This window comes from Macaca fascicularis, chromosome 4, assembly GCF_037993035.2.
Source record: "Macaca fascicularis isolate 582-1 chromosome 4, T2T-MFA8v1.1".
Taxonomy (NCBI): Eukaryota; Metazoa; Chordata; class Mammalia; order Primates; family Cercopithecidae; genus Macaca; species Macaca fascicularis.
The window spans coordinates 114783579-114811415 of NC_088378.1; the positions used below are offsets into that span (position 1 = coordinate 114783579).

The window sequence follows — 27837 nt, forward strand, 5'->3', positions numbered from 1 at the left end:
TTACCACATCTTATGTACCTATTTTGGAGAATGGCAATATTCTCACATCCAGTCCCCAAACCCCTGCAGTTTTTTAAACTGGGAATATAGAAGATAGAATAGACGGCACCCTCATCCATCCTGCGCCATCTGTCTTCTCTTTTAAATGTGTCTAGACTCTGCCTTTCGTTGTATTCCCATTGCCGTTTATTTGGTTCAAGCCCTATCATAAACCTCTGGACAAGTCTCTCTGCATCCCCTTCCCCAACCCATCAACACCAACTTAGTAACGATCATTTGAAAAGACAAATTAATTATTAAAACTTCTATAACTTATGAAGACATTCAGATTTAGGTAATAGAAAACCCAACTTAAAATGGTTTATTAATAAACAGGGATTTCTATTCTCTCGTAACAAGAAAGCTAGAGATGGCCACAGGCTTTGCTTGAGCAGTTCTACCATGTCATTTTCGGTATATTTGGAATAATCTGGTCATTCCCTTGTGGTTGGAGAATGGTTGGCACAGTTACAGACATGGTGTCTAAATTCAAGGAAGGAAGGAGGGGAACGGGCAGAGCCAGCCATGGTTATTTATCAGAAAATCTGAATATTTGCCAGAAGACTTTTCAGTTAGATTTCTGTTTACCCTTCACTGGCCAGAACTGCCACAGGCCATCTGTCACTATAAAGGAGGCTTGGGATGTGAGGTTTTATCTTTCTTAGTATCTGTAGTAGAGGTAGGCAAGGGAGAAAGAGTTGGGTAATGCATATTTCTCCCCTACTTGAAATCCTTCAGTAGCTTCCCACTTCTTTCAAGATCACAAAGTTCATTCTTAGTATAATGTCAAAGGGTTCCTTGTACTGATGTCCTGTGATAGGTCGAGTCTACCATTTGTCCACACTTCTTATAATTCTTCAAATGGACCATGATCTTTTAGGATTATTGTTTTTATCCATGTTATTTCCAACTAATAAAGTCTCTTTCTATTTCTTTCCTCTCTTTTCTCATACACCTCCAACAAAAACAAAAATACTCAAGCAAAAAAAGGGTAACTCTTGCTCTTTCTTGAAAGTCCAGTTCATAAGTTACCTCCTTAAGGAAACTTTCATGACTCCCGCCTCATAGTAACAATTTAGTTTGTTTTTTTTTTGTTATTGTGAGACTCTTAAAGACAGTCTATAACCCCAGTTCTTAGTTTAGAATCTGACACATAGTGAAGCTCAGTAAATGTTGGATGAATGAATGAATATTTGAAGTTTTCTACAGGTCAGTTTCATTCTCAATTCTCATGAATTTGCCAACTTCCCCAAATATCCGGTATCCCTCTTTTCCTTAAGGGGAAAGAGACAGATGCTTTTCATATTGTATCTTTTTTTAAATTTATTTGAGACAGGGTCTCTCTCTGTTGCCCAGGCTGGAGTACAGTGGTGTGATCTCAGCTCACTGCAACCTCTGCCTCCTGGGTTCAAGTGATTCTCCTACCTCAGCTGCCTGAGTAGCTGGGATTTCAGGCGCTCACCACCATGCATGGCTAATTTTTATAGTTTTTTTTTTTTTTTGAGACGGAGTCTCGCTCTGTCGCCCAGGCTGGAGTGCAGTGGCACGATATCGGCTCACTGCAAGCTCCACCTCCCGGGTTCACGCCATTCTCCCGCCTCAGCCTCCGAGTAGCTGGGACTACAGGCGCCCGCCACCACGCCCGGCTAGTTTTTTGTATTTTTAGTAGAGACGGGGTTTCATCATGTTAGCCAGGATGGTCTCGATCTCCTGACCTCGTGATCCACCCGCCTCGGCCTCCCAAAGTGCTGGGATTACAGGCTTGAGCCACCGCGCCTGGCCGTTTTTATAGTTTTAGTAGAGACAAGATTTCACCATGTTGGCCAGGTTGGTCTAGAACTCCTGACCTCAGGTGATCCACCTGCCTTGGTCTTCCAAAGTGCTGGGATTACATGAATGAGCCACTCTGTCTGGCCCCATATTTTATTTTAGACATATAGTTATACCTTACTTATGTCTTACCCTGTGTTTTGTTCACAGATACACAGAATCAGACACTTTAGAAAATGAGTTGAAATTGGCCAGGTGCGGTGACTCATGCCTGTAATCCCAGCACTTTGGGAGGCCGAGGAGGGCAGATCATCTGAGGTTGGCAGTTCGAGATCAGCCTGACCAACATAGAGAAACCCCGTCTCTACTAAAAATACAAAATTAGCCAGGTGTGGTGGCGGGCCCCTGTAATCCCAGCTACTTGGGATCTGAGGTGGGAGAATCGCTTGAGCCTGGAAGGTGGAGGTTACGGTGAGCTGAGGTCATGCCATTGAACTCCAGCCCGGGCAACAAGAGTGAAACTCCGAAAAAAAAAAAAAAAAAGAAAGAAAATGAGTTGAAAATATCCCTTTTTCTTTTTTTAATTGAAGGAACTTTCATCCTTTGAGAGTTTTAAATCAAAGTTTGATATTTAATGTTTTTATTTCAATTTATAATCTAAAAGTAATTCTGAATTATTTTGTAACCATTTTACCTTATAACCAGTACTGTCATCCAATTCCAGTTCCTGAATTTGTGTTTTACTTACAGTCACATTAGTGCCAAGTGGTATTGCTTTAACTGTCATAAGCTTAAAAGGAAAGATTTGAGGCAATTCTTTATTTATAATTTATGCATTCATGCCAGATGAGAGCCAAATGCTGTGCTTTGGTAATCTGTTTAACTAATTTTGAGAAATGTGGTGGTATATTTGAATAAAGAGCATCAGAAATGGCAAATATTGGACCGGGTATGGTAGCTCATGCCTGTAATCCCAGCACTTTGGGAGGTGGAGGCAGGGGAATTGCTTGAGCTCAGGAATTCAAGACCAGCCTGGACAATATAGCAAGACCTTGTCTATACAAAAAAATAATTTAAAAAATTTGTCGGGCATGGTGATGTGCTTCTATATTCCTACCTACTTGGGAGGCTGAGGCGGCTGATTGCTTAAGCCCAAGAGTTCGAGGCTACAGTGAGCCATTATCGTGCCACTGCACTCTAGCCTGGGCAGCAGAGCAAGGCCCTATCTTTTTTTTTAAAAAAAGTGAGAAATGGCAAATTAAATTAGAGTAAATATAGAGCACAAATAATAACATTGTCTTGTGGGGTGTATAAAACATATAGATGTTTGACACCTTTAGTGTAAAGAATGGCAGGGGAGTAATGAAATTCCTATACATTTGCAAAGTTTCTACATTTTATATGAAGTGGCATGTTAACTTAGGTAGAATGAAAAGTTAAGGATGCATATTTTAACTCTCAGAGCAACTAAGTAAAGAAAGCAAACCCAAGAGATAAACCCAACTAGAACTTCTAAAACATATCCAAATGACCTGAGGAAGGCAAGAAAAAGGGAACACAGGAACGAAAAACCAGAATAGACAGACTAAAAATAAATAATAAAACAATAGACGTAAATCTAACAATATCAATAATTACATTAAATATTAATGGGCTAAACACTCCAATTATGAGACATAGATGACCAGAATCGAGAAAGAGCAGGGCCTAACTATATGCTATTTACAAGAAATTCAGTTTAAGTATGAAGGCACAGACTGAAAGTGAATAGATGGAAAAAATATAAATGATGCAAAGAATAATCATAAGATTAGAGTGGCTATATTAATATTAGCTAAAATAGATAATCAAGGTAAATGGTATTAACAGAGACGAAGAGGGATGTCCCACAATGATGAAAGGACCAATCATTCTGGAAGACATCATCATAAATGTGTATCTACCTAATGTAAACATAACCTAAAAATGTATGACATAAACATTTCAAAAGTAAAGGCAGAATTAGACAATGCTGTAATCATAGTTGGTGATCAACAGAGTTTAGAAGCCTCCCTCTTTCAGCAGTTGATAGAACATCCACATAGAAAATCAGTAAAAATGTAGGTAAAGATCTAAACAACTCTACCAACTATCTTGACCTAACCGATACTTCTAGAAACACCACACTCATTGACCAGGTGCGGTGGCTCATGCCTATAATCCTAACACTTCGGGAGGCCAAGGCAGTAGGATCATTTGAGCCCAGGAGTTTGAGATCAGCCTGGGCAACATGACAAAACCCTGTCTCTCCAAAAATACAAAAATTAGCCAAGCTTAGCAGCATGCACCTGTAGTCCCAACTACTCAGGAGGCTGAGGTGGGATGATTGATTAAGTCTAGGTGGCCGAAGTTGTGGTGAACCATGATAGCACCATTGTACTGTAGCCTGGGTGACAGAGCGAGACCCTGTCTTAAAATGAATAAATAAATATTTGTAAAGAAACACCAAACTCACATGACTCATTCACGAAGACAGACTATATTCTGGGTTAGAATACAAGTCAACATTAATTTAAAGGATTGAAATAATATAGATTATATAGGAATCAGTAATATCTCCAAGAAAATCTTGAATATTTTTAAATTAAATAACATTCTTCTAAATAATTTATGTATCAAAAGGAAACCATAAAGGAAATTTTAAAATATTTTAAACTAAATGATAATGAAAACACAGTATCTCAAAATTGTGACGTGCAGCCAAGGCAGTGCTCAGAGGAAAACATATAGCTTTAACTGCTTATCTTAGAAAAGAAGGAAAATCTAAAATCAATTAGCAAAGCTTCAACCTTAAGAAGTTGGGGGGGGTGTTGGGGGGAAAAGCAAATTAAACACAAAATAAGTAGAAAAAAGGACATAATAAAGGTAAGAGCAAACACAGATATAAATGAGAAGAGAAAACCAAATTAGACTCTTAGATCAACAAAGTTTATAAACTTCTAGCTAGACTGATCAAATAACTGATATGACAAATGAAAGAGTGGGTATAACTATGGAATCCACAGACATTAGAAGGGTAAGAAAACTGGTTGCAGTGGCTCATGCCTGTAATCTCAGCATTTTGGGAGGCTGAGGTGAGAGGATCACTTGAGCCCAGGAGTTCAAGACCAGTCTTGGCAACACAATGAGATCCCAACTCTCTAAAAAAAAAAAAAAAAAATTAGCAGGGCATGGTGGCTTGCGCCTGCAGTCCCAGTTACTCCAGAGGCTGAGGTGGGAGGATCTCTTGAGCCCAGGAGGTCAAGGTTGTAGTGAGCTGTGATTGCGCCACTGCACTCCACCCTGGGTGACGGCGAGACCCTGTCTCAAAATAAAGTAAATAATATGAAAAAAAAAAAAGGATAAGAGAATATATTATACAACTTGATACCCACAGAAGTGACAAATTAGATTAAATGGATTTTTTTTGAAAAATATAACATTAACATTGATACAAAAATGTCAAACTAAGATGGCTTATTATTATGAAAATAGTTCTTTACTTTGTGGATTCCTAAAAGAGTCTTGTGGACGCCAGAGGTTTATGGACCACATTTTGAGAATTGCTGCTTTAGATGGGTGCAGTTTATTATATGTACCTTATATCTCAGTGAAGTTGGTTAAGAAATATATATGTACATAATTATATATATGCATAAAAATATATTGCATAAAAATGTGTGTGTATATATGTGCTTATGTGTGTGTGTGTGTGTATATATATATGTGGGGTACTGTGGAATTTATTTTACTTTAAGAAGTTTCTGTCATTTTGAGTGTATAAAACACTGCCTGACAGTATATTTAAGACTATGGCATTTTTGATAGTATGATTGAAACATTGTTTTAATTCCATTTCTGCTAGACATATATATATATATATATATATATATATATATATTTTTTTTTTTTGAGATGGAGTCTTGCTCTGTCACCCAGGCTGGAGTGCAGTGGCACGATCTTGGCTCACTGCAATCTCCACCTCCCTGGTTCAAGCAGTTCTCCTGCCTGAGCCTCCTGAGTAGCTGGGATTACAGGTGCCCGCCACTACACCTGGCTAATTTTTTGTAGTTTTAGTAGACACAGGGTTTCACCATGTTGGTCAGGCTGGTCTTGAATTCCTGACCTCAAGTGATCCACTCGCCTTGGCCTCCCAAAGTGCTGGGATTACAGGTGTGAACCACCGTGCCTGGCTACTTATTTATATAATGTTTATTGGAAGAGTGATCTATAGACATCTATAAAAGTAAAATAAATATAGAAAATAAATAAAAACAAAATGCAAAAACAGTGAAAATGGCTTGACCAACTTACAAGGACAGCAAAAAATGTATAGGGAAAGCCTAGATATAAGGGAAACTTTCTAATCTTTATGTAAGTAATTTTTCTTATTGATTTATGTTTATCTATAGCTCTTTATTTATCTATCCACCTATCTGTTCATTCACTTATCCATCCATTCATCCAGCCATCCTTCCTCCTTGTGCATATTGTATCATGCCTTAGAACTACTCTCATACCAAGATCTTGAATTCTGACATGTCCTTCTCTGTCATACCCCCTTCTATTTCTGTACCTTATTGTGAACTCTTAATGAGTTCCCTTCTTACCTTCGTCAGGACCAAAATCTTCTTTGGGGGTCAGCCTGTCATTACCTTCTTATTTAACGTCACTTGGCAGTCTGCTTACTATAGACCCTTGGACCAACAGTTTTGAGAAACTTTGTTATTCTCACTTCACTCATGCAATTAATTAGTCCTGCCACAGTGACTTTGCCAACTCCCAGACTTGGTGACTCCTTTTCTATTCTTGTGCCTGGGAGGCATATCCTTATTGGACAACTTCACAAAACTCAACCATTTGATTCATTATGCTGTCTTGCAGTCATCACTGCCCTTTTGTAGTGTATCAATTAGCTGCTTCTTTGTAACAAACCATTTAAAACTTGGTAACTTAGACATTAATCATTTAGCTCACAAATCTATGGATTGGTGATTTGGGCTGTGCCCAGTTGGGCACTTGGTCTGGTCTGAGTCAGGCTTGGCTCATCACAGCTGGAAGTCACTCATGTGTTTTTGATGCGCTCTGGCTGACTCATGGTTTTCCACTACATGGTCTCTCCTCTTCCAGTAAGCCAACCCTGGTTGGTTCACATGTGGTTAGATTTGGGTTCCAAAAGCAGCAGGAGTGGAAGTGCATGAGGCCTCTTGAGGTCTGGACTCTGGGCTTGTACAGTGCCTCTGGTGACACATTGTTTTGGCCAAAGTAAGTCATAGCGGGTAGAGAAGAAGAGTCCTGATAGGAAGAGTTGCATAGTATTGTGGCCATTTGTGCAATCTACCATAGGTAATCTTTTGATTTATTTTTGGTTTGCTACTGTCGGCTATCCCTAAAGTACTCATGGTAAGCTTTTTCTGTTCTTTTCCGTGGACAGTCTTTTCCAATTTCTTGGCTTTCATATGTATGGAAATTACTTCCACCAGACATTTTTAGGCCCAACTTAGTTTTTCAAAAATTTCAGACTGGGTGCTGTGGCTCATGCTTGTAATCTCAGTGCTTCGGGAGGCTGAGACCGGAGGGTCGCTGGAGGACAGGAGTTCAAGACCAGTCTGGGCAACATAGTGAAACAAAAAATAAAAAAAATTAGCTGGGTATAGTGGTATGTGCCTGTTGTTCCAGTTACTTGGGAAGCTGAGATAAGGAGGATCACTTGAGCCCAGGAGTTTGAGGCTGCAGTGAGCTATGATCATGCCATTGCATTCCAGCATAGGCAACAGAGCAAGAATCTGTCTCAAAAAAAAAAAATTAAAAAAATATATATATATAAAGAGAAATTTATAATTTTAGAATATTCTAATTTCTGATTTCTAATTTTAGAATATTTTTCATCATCCCCAAAATATTTCTTATCCCTGTTTGCAGTCAATCTCTGTTCCAATCCCTAACTCCATGCTGCTTTCAGTATCTGTAGATAGCGCCTTTCCTGGACATTGCATATAAGTAGAACCATATAATATGTAGTCTTTCGCATCTGGCTTCTTTCATGTAGCTTAATGTTTTTGAGGTTTGTCCATGTTGTAGTATGTATCAGGTAGTTTGTTCATTTTTATTGCTGAATAGTATATCATTCTGTGAATATACCATACTTGATTTATCCATTTACCAGTTGATGGACTTTGGCATTTCTCCCTAATGATTAGCTATTACAAATAGCACTGCTATGAATATGTGCTTAAAACCATTGTGTGGACATATATTTTCATTTCTCTTGGGCAGATAACCTAGGAGTAAAATTGCTAGGTTGTATGGTAAGTTTAATTTTTAAAGAAATTGTTGAGTTTTTTTTTTTAATGTCTGTACAATTTAATATTCTCATCAGCAGTGTATGTGGGGTCCAGTATCTTGACATCCTTGGCAATATTTGTTATTGTCTGTCTTTTTTACTATAGCTATTCTATTGGATATGTAGTGATAGCTCTGAGTTTTGATTTGCATTTCCCTAAAGACTAATGATGTTGAGCCTCTTTTCACATGCTTTTTAGCTATTCATATATCTTCTCTGGTGAAATGTTCAAATCTTTTGTCCATTGTAAAATTGATTTTTTTTTTCTTATTGAATTTTAAGGGTTCTTTATACATTCTGGATACAAATTCTTTAATAGATACATAGTTTGCATATTTTTATGGTCTGTGGTTTGTCTTTTCATTTACTTAATGGTGTCTTTTAAGTGCAAAAGTTAAAAAATTTTAATACGTCCAATTTATCAATTATTTTTCTTTATGGATTATGCTTTTGGTGTCATTTCTAGGAATTGTTTGCCTCATCCAAGATAAGAAAATAAGTTTTCTGCTGCTTTTTTCCCAAGGCAATTTAGTTTTGGTTCTTACATATAGTTTGTATAGTTTGAGTTTTTCTCTGTTTTCTGAGTTTGTAAATTGCTGGTATTAGTTTTTTAAAAATATTTGAAAGGTTTCACCAGTGAGCCCATCTGGGGCTGGTGTTTTCTCTGTGGGAAGATCTTTTCAAGTTGTTAATTCAACTTCTTTACTTTTTATGTGCCTCTTCAGATTATTTTTCTTCTTGAGTCACTTTGGTAATTTGTGCCTTTCCACAAATGGTTCATTTCATCTAAGTTATCTAGTTTGTTGGCCTAAAGTTGTTTATGGTATTCTCTTTTGCTCCTTTTAATTCTGTATGGTTGATAGTACTTTCGGATTCCCTTTTTGTTTGTCTAGCCAAAAAGTTGGGGCTTTTGTTATCCTGTCCTGTCGCACACTTCTGTGACCATGCTTGCATCCAGGAAGCAAGACAAAAACCAAACATAAAGGAATAGGAGTTTGCCCTGCCTTTGATATTGTTTAGGGGCTGTGAGAAAAGAAAAAAAAAATGAGTGATTTCTGTACTTTCTCTGAGTCTTAAGAATTCTCCTTCTTACCTCTTTACCCAGAATTAGGGCACTTTTTCTGGAGCTCTGTATCTGAACCTCAGTACCCATTTCTGGGTTTCAGGCTGCACTGCTGCATTGCATTCAGTCTGGGGAATAATGGAGGTCAAAAATGGCAAACTCACCATTGGTTTTCATATACTCTGAATTTTGGCTTTTTTACTTCAATTGGCCTGCTGCTGTTTATGTTTCAGAATCCTCAAGTAGCTGCTCAATGCATTCTGTTCAGTTTTCAGCTACATTCAATGAGAGACGTGCTTATTCTACTTCATTGTAATTGGGAACACAAACTGACTTTAACTAGTCTGTCCTCCATCCATTTCAAGCCTGTTGCTCTTCTCTTTTTATTTATCTACCCTTTAGAAAATCTTGTAGGATTTTGACAGTTGGTAAGATGATGCTGGTAGAGATGTGTTTTGCTACATGTAACTCATGAAATACTGAAGATTCCATTTATTTTACCATTATACAAATTTTTTTAGGAATCAAACGTCAATAGATTTTTCATTTGGAAAAGTTTCTTTTCTTATATTTTGGTCCCATCTCATTATTCTTTTTTCTTTTTTTGAGACAGAGTCTCGTTCTGTCACCAGGCTGGAGTGCAGTGGTATGATCTTAGCTCACTGCAACCTCTCCCTCCTGGGTTCAAGCAATTCTCCTGCCTCAGCCTCCTGAGTAGCTGGGACACAGGCACATGCCACCATGCCCAGCTAATTTTTGTATTTTAGTAGAGATGGGTTTTCACCATGTTGGCCAGGATGGTCTTGATCTCTTGACCTCGTGATCTGCCTGCTTCGGCCTCCTAAAGTGCTAGGATTACAGGCGTGAGCCACTGTGCCTGGCAATCTCATTATTCTTTATATTTTCTGCATTTCCCTCCAGCTTCTGAACATAAAATAGATTGAGATTAAAGAACTACTTGCAGATTTTAAAGAAAACAATATGTGTCTCTTCATGTTTACTGATGAGTTTACAAAGAGTAGAAATTTCACATTAAGAAGTAATTAAGCAGTAGACCATTAACAAGTTTTAAATTACTAACTGACCAACTTTGAAGAATCATTAAAAGAACATTAAATAAGTATATTCCTGCTACTGCCCACTCTGCAGTGAGCGGCATGCAGCAGGCAGCAGGCAGTTGTGAGCATTTCGGACTGATCTAGAGTGTGACTGCCTCTTGTTTTAAAAATGGTTGCGGGGCATCCCAAAGTGAATCCCAAATACAATCTTAATTGTTCAGACTCTCTTAAAATATTTGGGTTACCTAGCTATATGTCTGAATCATCAGATGTTTTGGGTGGGAGATAAAATTGGGAAATTTTGACTGGCTACTGCTATATTACAGTTTCTGTAGAAACCTCAGTAAATAATGGACTCAAGCATGCCTTGAGCTGTTCGCTGAGAAACTATGGCAACGGGCCTTTTAATTAAAGCTGAAGTAGTGTGTGTAGCTTAGGAAAACAGAGATACTGCCAATTGATAGGGTGACAGTATGGGAATCATCCATGAAGCTAACAAGAAATTTCTTTTTAGATATATTCAGTTAATTCTTTGTTACCTATATTGTTCAAAGAAACACTAGTAAACTCTTTTAGTGGACATCAGTATTTGGCTTTGGAATATGTCACAATATTTTTTAAAGAATATATAGCTTCCGAATTTTTTTTTAAGAATGATATTAAAATTATTTTGTGTTTTCTGAGTACATGTTAAACTGAGAGTTGGAAGTTAATGGAAGGGTCAACCTAGAGGCATCCTTAATGTCAGAGGGTGGCCAATCTGAGATAGTCCACGAAACCAATGATCTCTCCATTTTGGTGATGGAGACATTAGTGTGCCTTCATTCTCTCTCTCCATGTCATTCTCTCTCTCTCTCCCCGCTCTGTGTTTCTCTCTTTCACTATATATATATGTAATACCTATTATATATATATTTTATATATATATAAAAGTGCACTGGTGGGCTGATGATTGACAAATTAGTAAACTGTCCCTTTCTTGAGCTAATGCATTTACAGGCAGTGTGCTGGAATTTATAAGTCCAGACCATAACAAAAAGTAATTTATTATTGCTAGCTTTCCAAATTAAAAAAAAGAAAACTAAGTAGAAAAGCAAGAGTTGTCATTTTTTGAGGGTCAGGTATGTGTTATGCTAACAACCCCCAGTGATAGGCAGATTCTATTATCCCTTTGGTGGGGGCTGACGAGGGGGAGAATTTGAGTTTATGTCTGTTGTTTTAGCATTCCGTCTTAAAAAGTGCCCCTATTTGAGGATAAATTGCAGTCACCTGGTGAAGGCAATAGCTGGAAAGATGAGTAGCATCTGATTAAATACAATTTTCTACTCGGGAGGCTGAGGCTGGAAGATTTTTAGGAGCCAGGAGTTTGTGACCAGCCTGAGCAACATAGTGAGACCCCCATCTCTAAAAAATAAATAAATAAATAAATAAATAAATAAATATAAAATAAAACAAAATGTAATAGTGACAAATGTAAAAGCCCCTAAGCCAGAGACAGTGTAGGAATTGGCTCTTACAAAAAAAAGCCTGTTATCTGATTTCCTTGGCTTTCGGTTTCAGTTCACTTTTTATGATACTGTTGGCAGAGTAAGCTATCTAAAATCAGATCTGATCTTCCACTCCTTTTGCTTAATGGCTTTTCTTTGCTTAATGGCTTCCTGTTGCTTACAGGGTAAGTACACCCTTTCTCGGTATCAGCTCCCACATACCTCTAATGCACACCTTAAACTCAAACAAGACCCAGCTGCTTGGTTCCCTGCCCCATTCTGTTTTCATTTCATTGCTCATGCTGGAATCCCTCTATTCTACTTTTTTTGTTGTTGCAAACTCCCATTTCTACTTAAAAATGAGGATTAAACATTGTTTTCTTCCTTTATCTCACATTCTTCCCTTAGTCTTCATGGACATTCTCCCTTCTTGTTATCGAACTGAACTAACTGGGGCCTGCTCACCTGGCACGGTAAGGCCAAACATCCACACTGAGGTTTGCAGTGGAAGAAAGGAGGGCATTTATTTGCAGGGTGCCAAGCAAGGAGAATAGGGCAGCTTATATGGCTTGCAAGTCAAGTTCTTAAAGGCATGGTTATGTTTTAGGAAAGCAGAAGTTACAAACAAAATCATAAATCAGTATGTGGAGGTTACACATTGGTTTGGCCTACAAAGGGTGGGATATCTTGAAGTGGGGACAGGTCATAGGTGGATTCAAAGATTTTCTGATTTGCTGTTGGTTAAGGAAGGGAAGCTTTGTTTAAGATCTGGGTCAGTAGAAGATGGTTAGCTCTGGTTTGTGGTGTGACTTCTTTCAGGCCCATCAGGAAGAAATTTACAGCAAAGAGAAGTGGTCAGAGATCTGTTCTCAGTTCCCCCTATCTGAGGTCTACATGCTGTTTGGTGGAGGTCCGGGTTTCTGAAAAACAACTCAGGAACATATGTTAAGATTTTATCTTTACTTTCTATAGAGAACCCAACATCCTATTATTTTAACTTCCTTAGATATTGTTTTAAGCTACTAATACCTGCTTGCTTATCTAGTTGCTCATTTATTTCTCAGGGAGTGCTAGGTGCCTGGAAATTCCCTTGAAGGAAATCAGGATTTTCCATTATTTCTATGCTTGGGACCCACAGACCCCTAAGAAGTGTCCCTGCTCCATCTCACTCTGGGACTTGGATATGGGGATCTAAGTCCCCATCTATGAGGGCACCAGATATGGGGATTTACGCACCAAGGCAGGTGGTATGTAATTTTTATCTTGTTTCCATAGCCTTGTGTGGCATCTGGCATGGAATAGGCACTTACTATTTGTTGAATATTTGACTTTGGATAAATATTTGATGTATATAGGAATGGAATTAAGTGAGTAAACTAGTTAGAGTCATCAGGCATATTTGAGAAAACACAGAGTAGTTGAACTTCAGTTCTGCTGTTTTCCCTCCTCCTTCTCTCCCACCCTTCCTTGCCTCCCGGCTGCCTGTTCCTCCCATGCCTGTTCTGTGGCTTCCCAGAACACCTTGGTCAAGGAATTGCTCTTCCCTTAAATGCCCCTCTATTAATCCACTTCCATTCTGCTGATAAAGACAGATTTGAGACCAGGTTTGGAAGACTTTTTCTGGAAGAAAAAGAGGTTTAATTGGATATAAAGTTCCGCATGACTGAGGAGGCCTCAGAATCATGGCGGGAGGCAAAAGGCACTTCTTACATGTTGGTGGTAAGAGAAAATGTGAGAGAAGCAAAAGCGGAAACCCCTGATAAAACCACCAGATCTCATGAGGCTTATTTACTACCATGGGAACAGTCTGGGGGAAACCACCCCCATGATTCAAATTATCTCCCACTGGGTCCCTCCACAATACATGGGAATTATGGGAGTACAATTCAAGATGAGATTTGAGTGGGGACACAGCCAAACCATATCATTCTGCCCCTGGTCCCTCCTAATCTCATGTCCTCACATTTCAAAACCAATCACGCCTTCCCAGCAGTCCCCCAAAGTCTTAACTCATTTCAGCATTAACCCAAAAGTCCACAGTCCACAGTCTCATCTGAGACAAGGCAAATCTCTTCCACCTATGAGCCTGTAAAATCAAAAGCAAGCTAGTTACTTCTTAGATGTGGTGGAGGTACAGGTATTGGGTAAACACAGCAGTTCCAAATGGGAGGAATTGGCCAAAACAAAGTGGTTACAAGGGCCCATGCAAGTCCAAAATCCAGCAGGGCAGTCAAATTTTAAAGCTCCAAAATGATCTTCTGTGACTCCAGGTCTCACTTCCAGGACACACTGATGCAAGAAGTGGGTTCCCATGTTCTTGGGCAGCTCTGCCCCTGTGGCTTTGAAGGGTACAGCTTCCCTCCGGGCTGCTTTCACAGGCTGGTGTTGAGTGTCTGCGGCTTTTCCAGGCCAACAGTGTAAGCAGTTGGTGGATCTACCATTCTGGGGTCTGGAGGTCAGTGGCCCTCTTCTCACAGCCCCACTAGGTGGTGACCCAGTAGAGACTCTGTGTGGGGGCTCTGACCCCACATTTCCCTTCTGTACTGCCCTAGCAGAGGTTCTCCATGAGTGCCCTGCCCCTGCAGCAAACTTTTGCCTGGGCATCCAGGCATTTCCATAAATCTTCTGAAATCTAGGTGGAGGTTCCCAAACCCCAATTCTTGACTTCTGTGCACTCGCAGGCTCAATACCACATGGAAGCTGCCAAGTCTTGGGACTTGAACCCTCTGAAGCCATGGCACTCTTTGGGGACACAGAGCCAAATCATATCAGCCCCTGAGCTTCCAGAATACCCTCTGCCTTTCTTTCCCAAACTTCTACCCTCAACTCCAATCAAAATGCCATTTCTGTACTGAGGAATGCTGCTAGATATAATTAGGGGATTATCACGTCAACCTAATTTATGCCAAGCTGTAAATGACTGACAGTGAGGCAACAGGAAGTGTTTGGATTTTGAATTCCACAATATAAGTGATTGATTTGGTGTTCAAATTTCTGACTGTGTATATAACCTTCTCTTTCACATAGTATATTAATGCCATCCTAAATATGTTTTCATGCAATGGTTTTGGATTATGTCATGCAATCGTGACAAAGGAATATTCTGAGAGCTGCTTGCCTGTAACCAGTTTCAGCAACATTGCTGTCTTTTTTCAGCAGCATTTGTGCAATTATTTGAATATTTTATTGCTTTTTCATATGTTTCTTATATAAATGAATGAACACCAGAAAAATTACTGCTAATGCTGGTGATGGGAAATTAGGTCTCATATAGCAATTCACTTCAGATAAAGATATAAAAAATCAGGTGAGCCAGAAAGAAGAAATTCTTAGCTTCAAGCGGATACTCTCTGAATTTAAGACCATCTAGAATCTGTTTTATTGGTAGGAAAAGAAGCAAAAGCAAGGAACTGTATGGAATTCTGGAACTCTGTCATTGATTATTGTATACAAAAAGGAAGATATAACTAAAGATTTTTAAACCTATATTTTAGGTTTTGGGTCCTGAAATCCAGTTTCTCATGAGATTCCTGCACATTTCATTTTTTTGTGTGTTTTCAAGAAAACATTTTATGCACAAGACAGGCTGCTGGTAAAAGGTTAGGAAAAATGCCTGGGTTTCCTTCAAGCTGTCCCTTCTTCGAAGTCATTAATTCTTGTCTTAGATCTTTTCAACAACTGGCATCTAGGTAATAGCTTTGCTGCAACTACTTTAGTAGATCCCAAAGTTAGGGCCCTGAGAAACCAAGATATGGCATAGGCCTGTGGGCTAGGCACTGAATGCTACAAGATGAGGCCAGAGGCCTGCAAACCATCATCACCTTCCTTACCTGTTTGTGTCCTTACTCAGACACAATTACCAGATCCTGGAGGCCAGCTCACTTTGGGCCATTAGTTCTGAAGGACTTGGTCTTACTAACCCAACTGAGAGGAGCTTCTGTCAGAAACTTAAATGGAATACAATCAAGTTGAATAAGACTTGTCTCTATTTTTGAGGAGTTCTCTTTTCATTTCCTTTATCTTACAGTGATGGGTGATCAGATAAGAAATGAATCATTCATTGAATTTGGTGTTGATGCTTCTTTTCTTCTCTTCTTTGGCTATGCTTGCATTTATCTGAGAGTTTTCTATATGTTTTATAAAGAATTAAAGGTAAATTGGGTTTATTAACATTTTATATATGTTTTGTATAGAATTACAGGGTAAATTGGGGTATTAAAAATTTAGTGTGGCAACCTTTGCTGTTACTGTTTTTATTTGTTTGATTTTTGAGAAGGTAAAACATTTATGTGATTCAAAAATCAAAGCATATAAAAGTATATCAGCGAGAATTCTTTATCTCATTCTTGTTTTTTATTTCTGGAAGAATAAATCTTCTAAGTAATGACTATTCTTAGTTTCTCTTAAATCTTTTCATTATTTTTCCATACACACGGAAATAAAAATGTATTTTATTTTCCCCTTTTTATATGGATAGTAGTATATTGTATACACTGTTTTGCATCTTGTTTTATTCACTCAGTGTATCTTGAAGAGCTTTCCATAGAGAAATACTTCTTTTTATAGGTGCATAGTATTCTACTGGATATATGAACATAATTTAGCTAACCATCCGCCTATTAATGTATTTGGGATTTTTCTAATCTTTCATTATTACAATCAATGCTGAAATGTAAAACCTTAGCCTTTTACATGTGTGCAAATGTTATCTGTGGGATAAATTCCCAGAAGGAGAATTGTGGAATCAAATATTTACATATTTCGATTTTGGTAAATATGATCACATGGCCATTTACAATGGTTTATTTTAATTATTGAAGCTTCATAATATGCTCTAGTCCTCCCTTATTGGTATACTCTTTTAGTTGTATTCTTTTTATTCCTATGTGAATATTAGAATTGGGTTGTCTAATTCCAAAGGAAAAAAATCAGTATTTTTGTTGAACAAATTTTTTTTTTTTTTTTTTTTTTTTGAGACGGAGTCTCGCTCTGCCACCCAGGCTGGAGCGCAGTGACCGGATCTCAGCTCACTGCAAGCTCCGCCTCCCGGGTTCACGCCATTCTCCTGCCTCAGCCTCCCGAGTAGCTGGGACTACAGGCGCCGCCACCACGCCCGGCTAGTTTTTTGTATTTTTTAGTAGAGACGGGGTTTCACCGTGTTAGCCAGGATGGTCTCGATCTCCTGACCTCGTGATCCGCCTGTCTCGGCCTCCCAAAGTGCTGGGATGTTGAACATATTAAATGTGAATTTTATTAAAGGATAAATGGAATATTTATGATTTTGAGTTTTCCTATCAGTAGGTATACTTTTCTGTAGTTCAACTCTTCTTTTTTGGTAGAGTTTTTTTCATGTATTTCTTTCATATTTCTTGTAAAATTATATCTAGTATTTTATCTTGGTTGTGATTAAAAACAGATCTTGTTTACATTATGTCTTCTGTTTGTAGTTTCTATATGTGAAGTATTGGTTTCCTTATCTTAATCTTATAATCTGATAACTTATCTTACTCTTTGTAGTGGGTTTTATTATAGTAGAATCTCTTGGGTTTTCCAAGTATACTAACATATCATCTGCAAATAGTGATTATTGTATATCCTCCTTTCCAACTTTTGCATTTTATTTATTTCTCTTGTATAATTGTATTGGCTAGGACATCCAGCAAAATGTTAAATAATAGAAATAAGAGTGAGTACTGGCCGGGAGCGGTGGCTCACGCCTGTAATTGCAGCACTTTGGGAGGCCGAGATCGAGACCATCCTGGCTAACACGGTGAAACCCCGTCTCTACTAAAAATACAAAAAATTAGCCGGACGTGATGGCGGGTGCCTGTAGTCCCAGCTACTTGGGAGGCTGAGGCAGGAGAATGGCGTGAACCCAGGAGGCGGAGCTTGCAGTGAGCCGAGATCGCGCCACTGCACTCCAGCCTTGGAGACAGAGCAAGACTGTCTCCAAAAAAGAAAAAAAAAGAGTGAGTACCTTTTTCTCGTTCCTGACTTTATTGGGAAAGTCTCCGATGTTTCCTTAATTAGCATAAGTGGGCTTTTGGGTTGAGATATATCTTTGCTGGTCATTTACTCTTCGTCTTCCGGCTTCACCTCACCCTTCTATTCTATACTCCCTGGTGTTGGGGCTGGGACTCTGCTGACTATGGTTCCCAGACTCCTTTGATAGCACTTCCTGGTGGGCTCTTTCAATAGGAGGACCTAGAGGCAGTTTGGAAAGTGATTGTACTTTCTCATGGGCTCTGCCAATAGGAGGCACTAAAGGGAGCTTGGAAAGGGGAAGGAGGGAGAAGCACTTCCTGTCTCTATTGCTCTTCCTGTCAGAGGTGCCCCAGTAGGGGTATGTTACCTCAGCTTTATGTATTTGTTTTTCTAGATTGCCAGAGCCAGCCTCATCACTCTGCCTTGTAGGTACCAGCAGCAGCTAGGCAGTGCCCACACCTCAGACGTATGAGCCCCAACTCAGAGGCACTTCTCTCCTCTGAGCTCCTAAAGAACTAACAGCAGCTGAGCAGCTGAGCAGTGCCCCTTTCTCACAGGTCTGAGCCCCAGCTTTGTGGGGCCCTTCCTTTGAGCTCCCATGATCTTATAACTTAATCTCATCCCTTTGGAACCCCTCAAACTGGAGGTGGTAGCTGCTTCTTTGCATTTATTGTCTGCAGCTTGCTCAGTGTCCTAGTTTTGCTGTTCCAGTCCTCTAGTACCTGTTTAAACAATTCCCTTTATTAAATCGCCTCTGTTGACATATCTAATATGTTTTCTGTTTTCCTGAAAGGACCCAATCCTGAGTGACTCATGCATTCCTATTTTATTGAACATTTTTGTCAAGATCAGTTGCTCATTTTTTTCTAATTTTTTTTCTGTGTCAAAGAGGGTGATTTGTATGGTTTTTCTTTTTAGACCTATGAAATATGATAGGAACTTTTCTAACCCTAGACACTTCTAGAATTTCTATAACAAATCTCCCTTCATCATATTGTATTATTTTAATGCAGTACTGATTCTACTTGGTGATATTGTAATTAGGATTTTTATATTAATATTTATATCTGAGATTGGTCTTAATTTTTCTCTTTTGGGGAAATCCATGTCAGGTTTTTATTTCAATGTTATATTTGCTTTATAAAACCTTTGGATTTCCCATAGTTTTGCTAATCTCTGTAACAATTCAGATAGCACTTAACATTAACATTTTCAGGCTTTTGTTGTTGTTTTGTCTTGTTTTTATTTTTTAGGATTTGGTAGCATTGCTTTGTGAGACTCTGGGACGGGTACTAGTTTGGTATCATATAATGGGAAACTTATTTCATTAAATGAATCCAGAAATGACTAACAGATAAAATGATGTTTGTATGTTCTGCATTAGCTGGGCTAGTTAAAAAGAAAAGCTTTTTTGGCTACCAGCATTAGTTCAGACCAAACTGTGAAATAGGCAACATGTCTCTGGTGCCCTTTTTATCCTTTAATTATTGTACATATGTGTCTAATTAATTCTCCCTCTTACCTGCTCTTTTCCCTCCAATTCTGTTGCCAGTCTCTGCTGAAGTTACCTACTGATCCTGTTTTTGGAGGTATGACTCTGTAAATAAATATATGCATTTTCATAGAATTATGATATGCTCTTGGCAGAATCTTGGATCCTGGTATTGTATGTTTTGTGTCCCTTCGGCCTTCTAAGTTCTTCAAGTGCATGTATTCCTGAGGTGAAGCATAAGCGTAGCAGCTTTGAGGACAGCGTATCCTCCCATTGACTTAGTTACACAGATTTCATAAGCTCTACACTCAGGAACCTTAGAGAGCCTCCAGTCTTCCTCTTAATAAAAAGGTCACCACTTAACTACCTTTAGTATGAGTAAAGGAAAAGGTGGAATAACACCTGTTATTGTGAACTCATGGCTAGCTGTCTGACTCATCATTTCTTTTCAGTGCCTTCATGCATCCTCCTCTCTCTGGGCAGCAGGTCTTTCCTTGACTTTGTCCCTATTGCATCCTCACTGGTTCTTGAAGCAATGGCCTTGGCTTGCCTCACACGGTGGTTTCTCCTTCCCCTCACGAACTGACTCCCTCCTCAATTTTCCCTTACTGTCTCCGGAGCTTACTTCTATCATGTTACCGTCATTGTGTTATTTACTTACAAGTCTGTCTCCTTCACCAGGCTGGTTGCTCCTGAGGGTGCATTCCATGTTTGTTCTCTTTTGTTTCCAATGCTTAGCTCACTGCTGTCTATATAGTAGGTTTCAAAATATATTAGTTGAATTACTGAATAAATGAGACCCAACAAAAAATGGAGAGAAAGAAAGATGAGTGGCAAATGGATAAATGGACCATGTAGGAACTTTTAGTACCATGCTCCAGACATGTTCCAGATGCTAAAATGGTTTGTTTGGCTTTTTTAAATCCACCTATACTATATGAAAAGTAAACATAGTGTTTCATTCAGAGTGAAATTAATTTATATTTGATTTATGTTCACATTGTGGAAGCTTTTCTGGCAGCACACTTTCTACATCTGCTTACTCAGAAGACATATATCAGAAAAAGTCAGAAAGACAGTCATCAAGGCTATGGAAGTCTGAAATCCTCTGGTAGCTTTACAGTAATTTAGCTTTTGTGTCAGGAAATTTGGGTTTATTCTTTCTGCATCAGGAAATTATGTCCTGCTTCAGGAAATGATAGTAGAGATAAGGGAATCAAAGGGATTAATAAGGGATGCTAAAAATAGATTTGTTGGGAGATAAGATGACCTGAAAGCAGAGGATTAAATTGAGGGGGTTGAGGGAAATAAAACCTATTTCCATGATGCTTCCACTTGGAAAGTATAAATATAAAGAGAGCTTGGAATTATGTTTAGCTTGAATGTTTTCCCATCTTAAGCTGCTGGAAAAATTTTAATTGGCAAGCTGTGTTTGGAAGACAAAGAGAGGAATTTAGAATTCTTTGGAACTGCTTTAACCACCAAAATTATTCTGAACTGTGTAAACATTGTGATCCTTTTCCTACTCAAAATGTAGAGATATAAGAAGGCCAATTTTTACCTGTAAGTCAATATGGGTGCCTATTTCTTTTCCCTGTTTCTGCCGTCTCTGCCAGGGGCAGAGTGTGCTTTAACTCCTGACTACTGGCTTTGCCAATCTCCATAGGGTCTAGGTGAGAAAAGTCATATGCTCCCTATTAATGTTATTTTGACTGTATGTTTTTAAAAAATAATTGATTGGCCTAGCATTATTATGCTAAGAAAGCTTTTTAAATGGACTAACCATGGAGGTGCTCAAATAGATGATTTTTAATCCCTATGAAAAAAAACACTAGTGTGATGTTAGCCAATTCCATCAAAGTTTGGCATGAGATGGAATGTCCTGATCCTCCTCCTCCTATTTTATTAAATTAAAGAAATAATTTTATTAAAGCAAGCATTTGTAATATAGATTTTTCTTTAAACTCAAATGACCACATATAGAACTCGGTGTCCCCCTCCTCCCCATCTCTTTCCTACTATGCTGTTGGTAATGTAGTTTTCAGTCCTTTGTTACAGGTGTTCTAATTATAAAAGGAGTAAGCTGGATTAAGTCCATTTCCACAGCACAGGAAAGAGGCCTCTCATTAAGCCTATTTTGAATTTTTACTGTGAATGAGAAGTTACTTAAGAACATTTTAGGTGACATAAGATAGGGTGAAATGAGAGATCTCTCCTGCACTGTGGATGGAGAGTCACTTATTCAAACATATATGTCACTTATTTTAACTTAATCATAAGAAGTATGGGCTTCTTGTGATTAAGTTAAAATAAGTGACATATATGTTTGAAAATTAGAAATGATGGCTTTGTATGTTTTCAGTACCAAAAAAAAAAAAAAAAGCTAGCTCTCTCTATATGTTTAATTTATTGCCTTAGTAAAATTTGCTTTACCATAAGAAAACATTGGTAGAAATCGAAGATGATCAAAACTGAGAAGAAACCAATATAATTGCTTGTATCAGCAAGACACCATGCTCTCAGATTTTCTTGTTTAAGCATATTAAAACTGTCGTCAGGCTATCTTTGAACACAGAAAAGCTGAACTGTGTGTGTATGTGTATACATACAGATAAACATGAATATAAATATTTAAAAATATATAACATCAGTCTCCATCCATTGGTGAGCTGGAGCTGGGGATCGATATGCATATAACTGACTCTCCAGGGAGAGCTATCTGATAGGGAGCTATATCAGCTAGGGAGAGCCAGTTATATGCTTATCATTCCAACTCTGCGTTCAGTGATATTATGGCCATGATGGGAGTGTTTATACCATGAATTTTGGCAAGCACTATGTGATGATTAATTTTATGTGTCATTGGCTGGGCCATGGGGTACCCAGATACTTGGCCAGACATTTATTCTAGGTGTTTCTGGGAGGGGTTTTTTTTTTTCTTTTTTTTTTTTTTTTTAGATGGTGGATCGCTCTGTTGCCCATTTTTGTTTAGATGGTGGATGCTAGAGTGCAATGGCACAATCTCGGCTCACTGCAACCTCTGCCTCCCGGCTCAGGAGATTCAATTGCCTTAGCCTCCCAAGTAGCTGGGACTACAGGCATGTACCACCACACCCTGCTAATTTTTGTATCTTTAGTAGAGATAGGATTTTGCCATGTAGGCCCGGCTGGTCTCTAACTCCTGACCTAAAGTGATTCTCCTGCCTCAGCCTCCCAAAGTGTTGGGATTACAGGCGCGAGCCACCGTGCCTGGTCATAGGGAGGGTGTTTTTGGATGAGATTAACATTTAAATTGGTGGACTTGAGTAAAGTAGACTGCCTTCCATCATGTGGGTGGGCCTCATCCAATCAGATAAAGGCCTTAATAAAACAAAAAGACTGACCTTCCCCTGAGTAAGAGAGAATTTTACCCTTGAATGCCTTCAGCTGGAACATTGGATCTTCCTGCTCAATGACTTTTGGACTAAAACATTGGCTCTACTTGCATCTCCTGAACTACTGGCCCATCCTGTATATTTGAATTAACCAGCCTCCAAATTGCCTGAGCCAGCTCCTTCTCTGTTTTGTTTCTCTGGAGAACTCTGACTAATATACCCTACATCTGGATTTTTTTTTTTTTTTCTTACCAGTGAGCCAGTTTACCAGCACCCATTCTCTCCATCTAACTAGGGAAAAAATCAAAATTCCCAAATAAGTACTTCCTGATCACTGTCTCTGTCTAAGCTAAGGAAAAAAATCAACAAGTCCCAAATAAGAACTTCCTGATAGGTAATCTTTTTAATATTCAGGCAGTTTCCTTATATTCTTATGTTACTCAATTTTAAAATCAGTAATTTCTCCTGAACTTAATTGAATTTTAAAAATTTAAAGGAATTTTTGATGTACCTATTGATATAATTATTTCTTCTTTAATTTATAACCGTAATGAATTATAGTAATGAGTTCCCTATTGAATCAGCCTTGATTTCTTGGAATAAACTTTACTTAGTCTTGGAATATTATTATTTTAACTAACTTTGATAGGTTTGGCAAGATTTTATTTAGGACTTTAAAACTTACATGTTAGATTGATGTATTGTTTATTTCCTTGAGTTTATCGAGTTTTGTTTTTAGGTTGTGCTAGGATCTTAACATGAATCTAGAGTTATTTTTGGCTTCTGGATGTTAATTTTAATTACTTTGAAACAATAAAATTTAGTAAATGTTTAATAAACACCCATTATAATTGCTAAACTGTGAAATCAGCATTATTTGTATCTGACCAGCTGTACAAAACTCATCCATTTTTCTTTTGACAAAAAGTAATAGAAATTCCAAACAATAAAGAAGAAACTACTCATTAAAAGTCATATTTACTAATCTAGCACCATAATTCCAGTCTTAGAACCCCCCATGCAGCTGGAAGGAGGATATGGAAGAGGTGAGAATATTGGAAATGTAAGAGTAGTTCTCAAGTTGGGGCCCCATTTTGCTTGCTCTAAGCAAGAAAACAGAGGGTGTAGCAAAGAAAAAAGTCACTGAGGCTAGAGATTCGAACAAAAGCTTTTGGTTCAAAGGTAAAGGAGGCCCTAAAGAGCAGTAGAATCAGTGTATCTATAAGACAGTGCCTCATGAACTAGGCTCCAATCTTCTTGGCATCCAAGTCCTTTATAATTTCAAGGGTTTTTTTTTAGCCAGGTTTGGTATGGTATGCCATAGTTCTGAGCCAGATACATTCCAACCACATTGCTCAAAGTAAATCAAAGCAGGAACTGGACCATGATGTTGGTAGGGAAGGTGAGAAGGGTATGAAGGGCGGCTGCAGCTCCATGGGCTGGCCTGATGAGAAAATTTTTATCTTTTTCTATTTCTTAGAATAATTTGAAAAATATAGGAAAGACCTGTTGTAGGTTAGATAGAACTTGACTGTACACACACAGCCCTTTTTAACTTAAGCAATATGCTTCTGGAAATGGGAGTGCTAACTGAGTCAGTGCATGGGAAAACAGAGATTTTAATAATCAATGGGAATGCGAACTTATATATCTTAATGATATATGTATATATGGAGAAAGGATACATATGTATATATGTATTTAAGGAAATAATTTCATAAACAGCAATATAATAATAATTCAGTGCTGTGTGTAGCATTTAATAAGGGCTATGTGTGCAAAATCTTTGTGCCTAGAACCTTTTTTCATATTAGGTCTTTCTCCTATCCTCTTTCGTATCTTCTATGATTATAGTCCATTTAGATTTTTCTTCCTCTTTTATATGTTGAAGATAAATATATGAAATAACAAAAAGGATCCTTTTCTGCTGGTAGTCTCCCCAGTTTTGATTGCACCCCAACCAGTGAAATAAATTTGAGCATGCCCACTCAATATGTATATGTATTTATGTATCAATTATATACATAGACACCTATTCTAATGTATTATGTAAAACAAATTTCAACATGAGAAAAATGCAGTTAAACATGCTTCATTATTTTAAAAAGTCTTTAACACTATGTGATTTAGTAATTCAATGTCTGGTTTTAAAGTCAGTTTATTTTGATATTTGATTTTAGCCATTGCTATCTCAAAAAAAGATTCAAATGGAAGAAATGCATTGATAACTGCTCTTACTAATCATGACATTTATATTTCAAGTTCATCCACTGATTATGCAAAGTTATTTAAAAATAAAATTTACTAGAAAATTTTCATCTTTCTTGATGTCAACTGATTTTCTTATAAACTAATCTGAAGGTGTTGATAGTTCTACTTTTAACAAATGATTACAGAACTCATTGAAGATCTTCATTTGGTTGGCTTCAAAACATATTAGAAAACTCTATTTTCAAATTTTAAAATCTGCAAAATTAGAGCTTTTCTAGATAATAAACCTATATTATTTGGGAGGAACAGAATCATGTTAGTAGAAATATATTCAAATTCATATTTTCAAAATGCTCTTTCTGTTCCACAAATTTAAAAGAGCCATTACTTTCTCATTCATTGTTCAAATATCACCTTTATTTGTTTGATTTATTTGTTTAAAAATGTCTGCCACTCTGCTGGCCATGGTGGCTCATTCCTGTAATCCCAGCACTTTGGAAGGTCAAGGTGAGAAGATCTCCTGAGCCTAGGAGTTCCAGATCAACCTGGGCAACATAGGGAAACCCTGTCTCTGTGGGGGAAAAAAAAAAATTAGCCGGTCTTGGTTGTGTGTTCCTGTGGTCCCAGCTACTCCGGAGGCTGAGGCAGGAGAATCACTTGATCCCAGCAGGTTGAGGCTGCAGTGAGTGGTGATAGTGCTACTGTACTCCAGCCTGGGTGACAGAGCAAGACACTGTCTCAAAAAAAAAAAAAAAAAAAAAAAAAGGAAGAAAGAAAGAAAAAGAAAAACTGCTGCTGATGGCATCTTGCTTTGGAACTCTTGTCTTTCTATAAAATAAAGCTGCATAATTCGCTTTTAAATTTGGCAATGCTTTGAAGTACTTTTTATAGACAACCAATGAAACTCTGTGATCCAAAAAATTTTTAACGGTTGCTCACTGTAGTAGAGACTGTGAATTTCTACCAAGAATTATTCTTCTCTTCTTTTTGTAATAGAAATGTCCTGGTTGTAGCTGGGCGCATGGTGAGTGAGCTAGAGACTTCATTTCCCAGCCTTTCATGCAGCCGTGTGTGACTCTTTGGCTAAGTTGTGGCCGATTGGATATAAGTGGAGGTGATATATACACTTTTTAGGTCAAGCCCTTAAAAGAAAGAAGCTTGCCTCCCATAGCTCCTTTCTTCTCATGCCTGGGAAGGAACTGTGGTGGTAAGCTAACTTCAACCCTGTGGGCAAGTAATATTGGAGGGGAAGGCTGAGCAATGATAGAGTAGGATCTTGGGTTCTTGGATCCCTTGGATACTGGGATCTTATTTGAATAGCTGTACTTTTGGATCTCTTTGTTACAGTGGCTAGCCTGTATCTTACTACGCTTTTTATCTCATTACAATGCAGTGTAAACAGTCTATATTTTTGTTGTTTTTATCAAAATTATTGTGTGTTTATATAATTGCTGTAAAAATAACCACATTGATTGAACTGGTGCAGAGCAGAGTGTTTAGATATATATATCCTTTTTTTTTTTTTTCCCCAGGAGACAGAGCCTCACCCAGGCTGGAGTGCAGGAGTGCAATGGCGCGATCTCAGCTCACTGCAACCTCTGTCTCCTGGGTTAAGCAATTCTCCTGCCTCAGTCTCCCAAGTAGCTGGGATTACAGGTGCATGCCAAAATGCCTGGCTAATTATTATATGTAGTAGAGATGGAGTTTCACCATGTTGGCCAGGCTGCTCTCAAACTCCTGGGCTCAAGTGATCTGCCTACCTTGGTCTCCCAAAGTGCTGGGATTAGAGGTGTGAGCCACCTTGCCTGGTCCAAATATATATATCCAAATATATGTAGGAGTTTAGTAAATGATAAAGATGGGCATTTGAAATCAATAGAGAGGCACTAATAGTTGTTAAAGTTGTTGGGTGATGGGTACTGAAGGTTCTTTTTTAAATCTTTTTATATTTTGGAATTTTCTGTAATAAAAAGTTAACACATTTAGGAAATTAAAAAATGAATAAAATAAATTCATTGGAGAAAGGATAGTTCCGTAGATGATGTTCCCCACTTGGCAGGAAATAAAATTAGTTTTGTCTCTCACACAATACTTAAAAATTAATTTCAGATGGATTAAAATGTACATATGATTAATTCCAGATAGATTATAAGTGTACATTTACAGGACTTAAAAAAATAGAAGGTATAGGCGAATGTTTTATAATTTTGCAGTTGGGAAAAGCTTTCTAGGACAAACATTTAAAAGTCATAAAGGAAAAGATTGGCAGTTTTGAATAAAAGAATTCTAAACTTATGTACAACAAAATGAAAAGACAGATTGCAACCTAGGCAAAAATACTTGCTGCATATGTAGTAAATTATTTTATTCATATTATATAAAAAAAACTTCTCAAATCAGTAAGACATATAAGTTGTACAAAAATGAGCAAAGGATGTGAACAGACAATTCAGAGAAGAAAACAATTCAGAGAAAAAAATGGCTTACAAAAATATAAAAAAAAAATTCAGACAATTCAGAGAAAGAAAAAGACTTGTAAAAATATACAAAGATTTCTAACTTTACTAATAAATAATGCAAATTAAAACTCACTCCATCACCTAGGCTGGAGTGCTGGAGTGCAGGAGTGCAGTGGCGCGATCTCAGCTCACTGCAACCTCTGTCTCCTGGGTTAAACAGTTCTCCCACCTCAGTCTCCCAAGTAGCTGGGATTAGAGGTGCATGCCAGAATGCCTTTTGTCCAGCACATAGGCAACAGATATAAAGATTTATATTATCCAGTGTTGATGGAGATAATATAATTAAAAAGGCACTTCCATAGTGCTGCTAGAAGTGTAATTTGGTACATTTTTAGGAGACAAATTTGGTACCTGTAGTATCTCTCAAACTTTTTCCTATGGACTGGAAATACCACTTCTAAGTAAAGAAGATTTAACTGAAGATATTTTGTTTATTCCACTGTTTATACTGGAAAGAAATGAAAATGTCCGAATTGTA

At 37.9% G+C, this 27837-nt stretch overlaps 1 protein-coding gene across 7 annotated transcripts in view; it reads left to right on the forward strand.

Moving 5' to 3' along the window:
• Positions 1–27837, forward strand: part of DST (dystonin) — a 488729-nt gene that overhangs the window by 9837 nt on the left and 451055 nt on the right. The gene's annotated exons all lie outside the window — the stretch shown is intronic.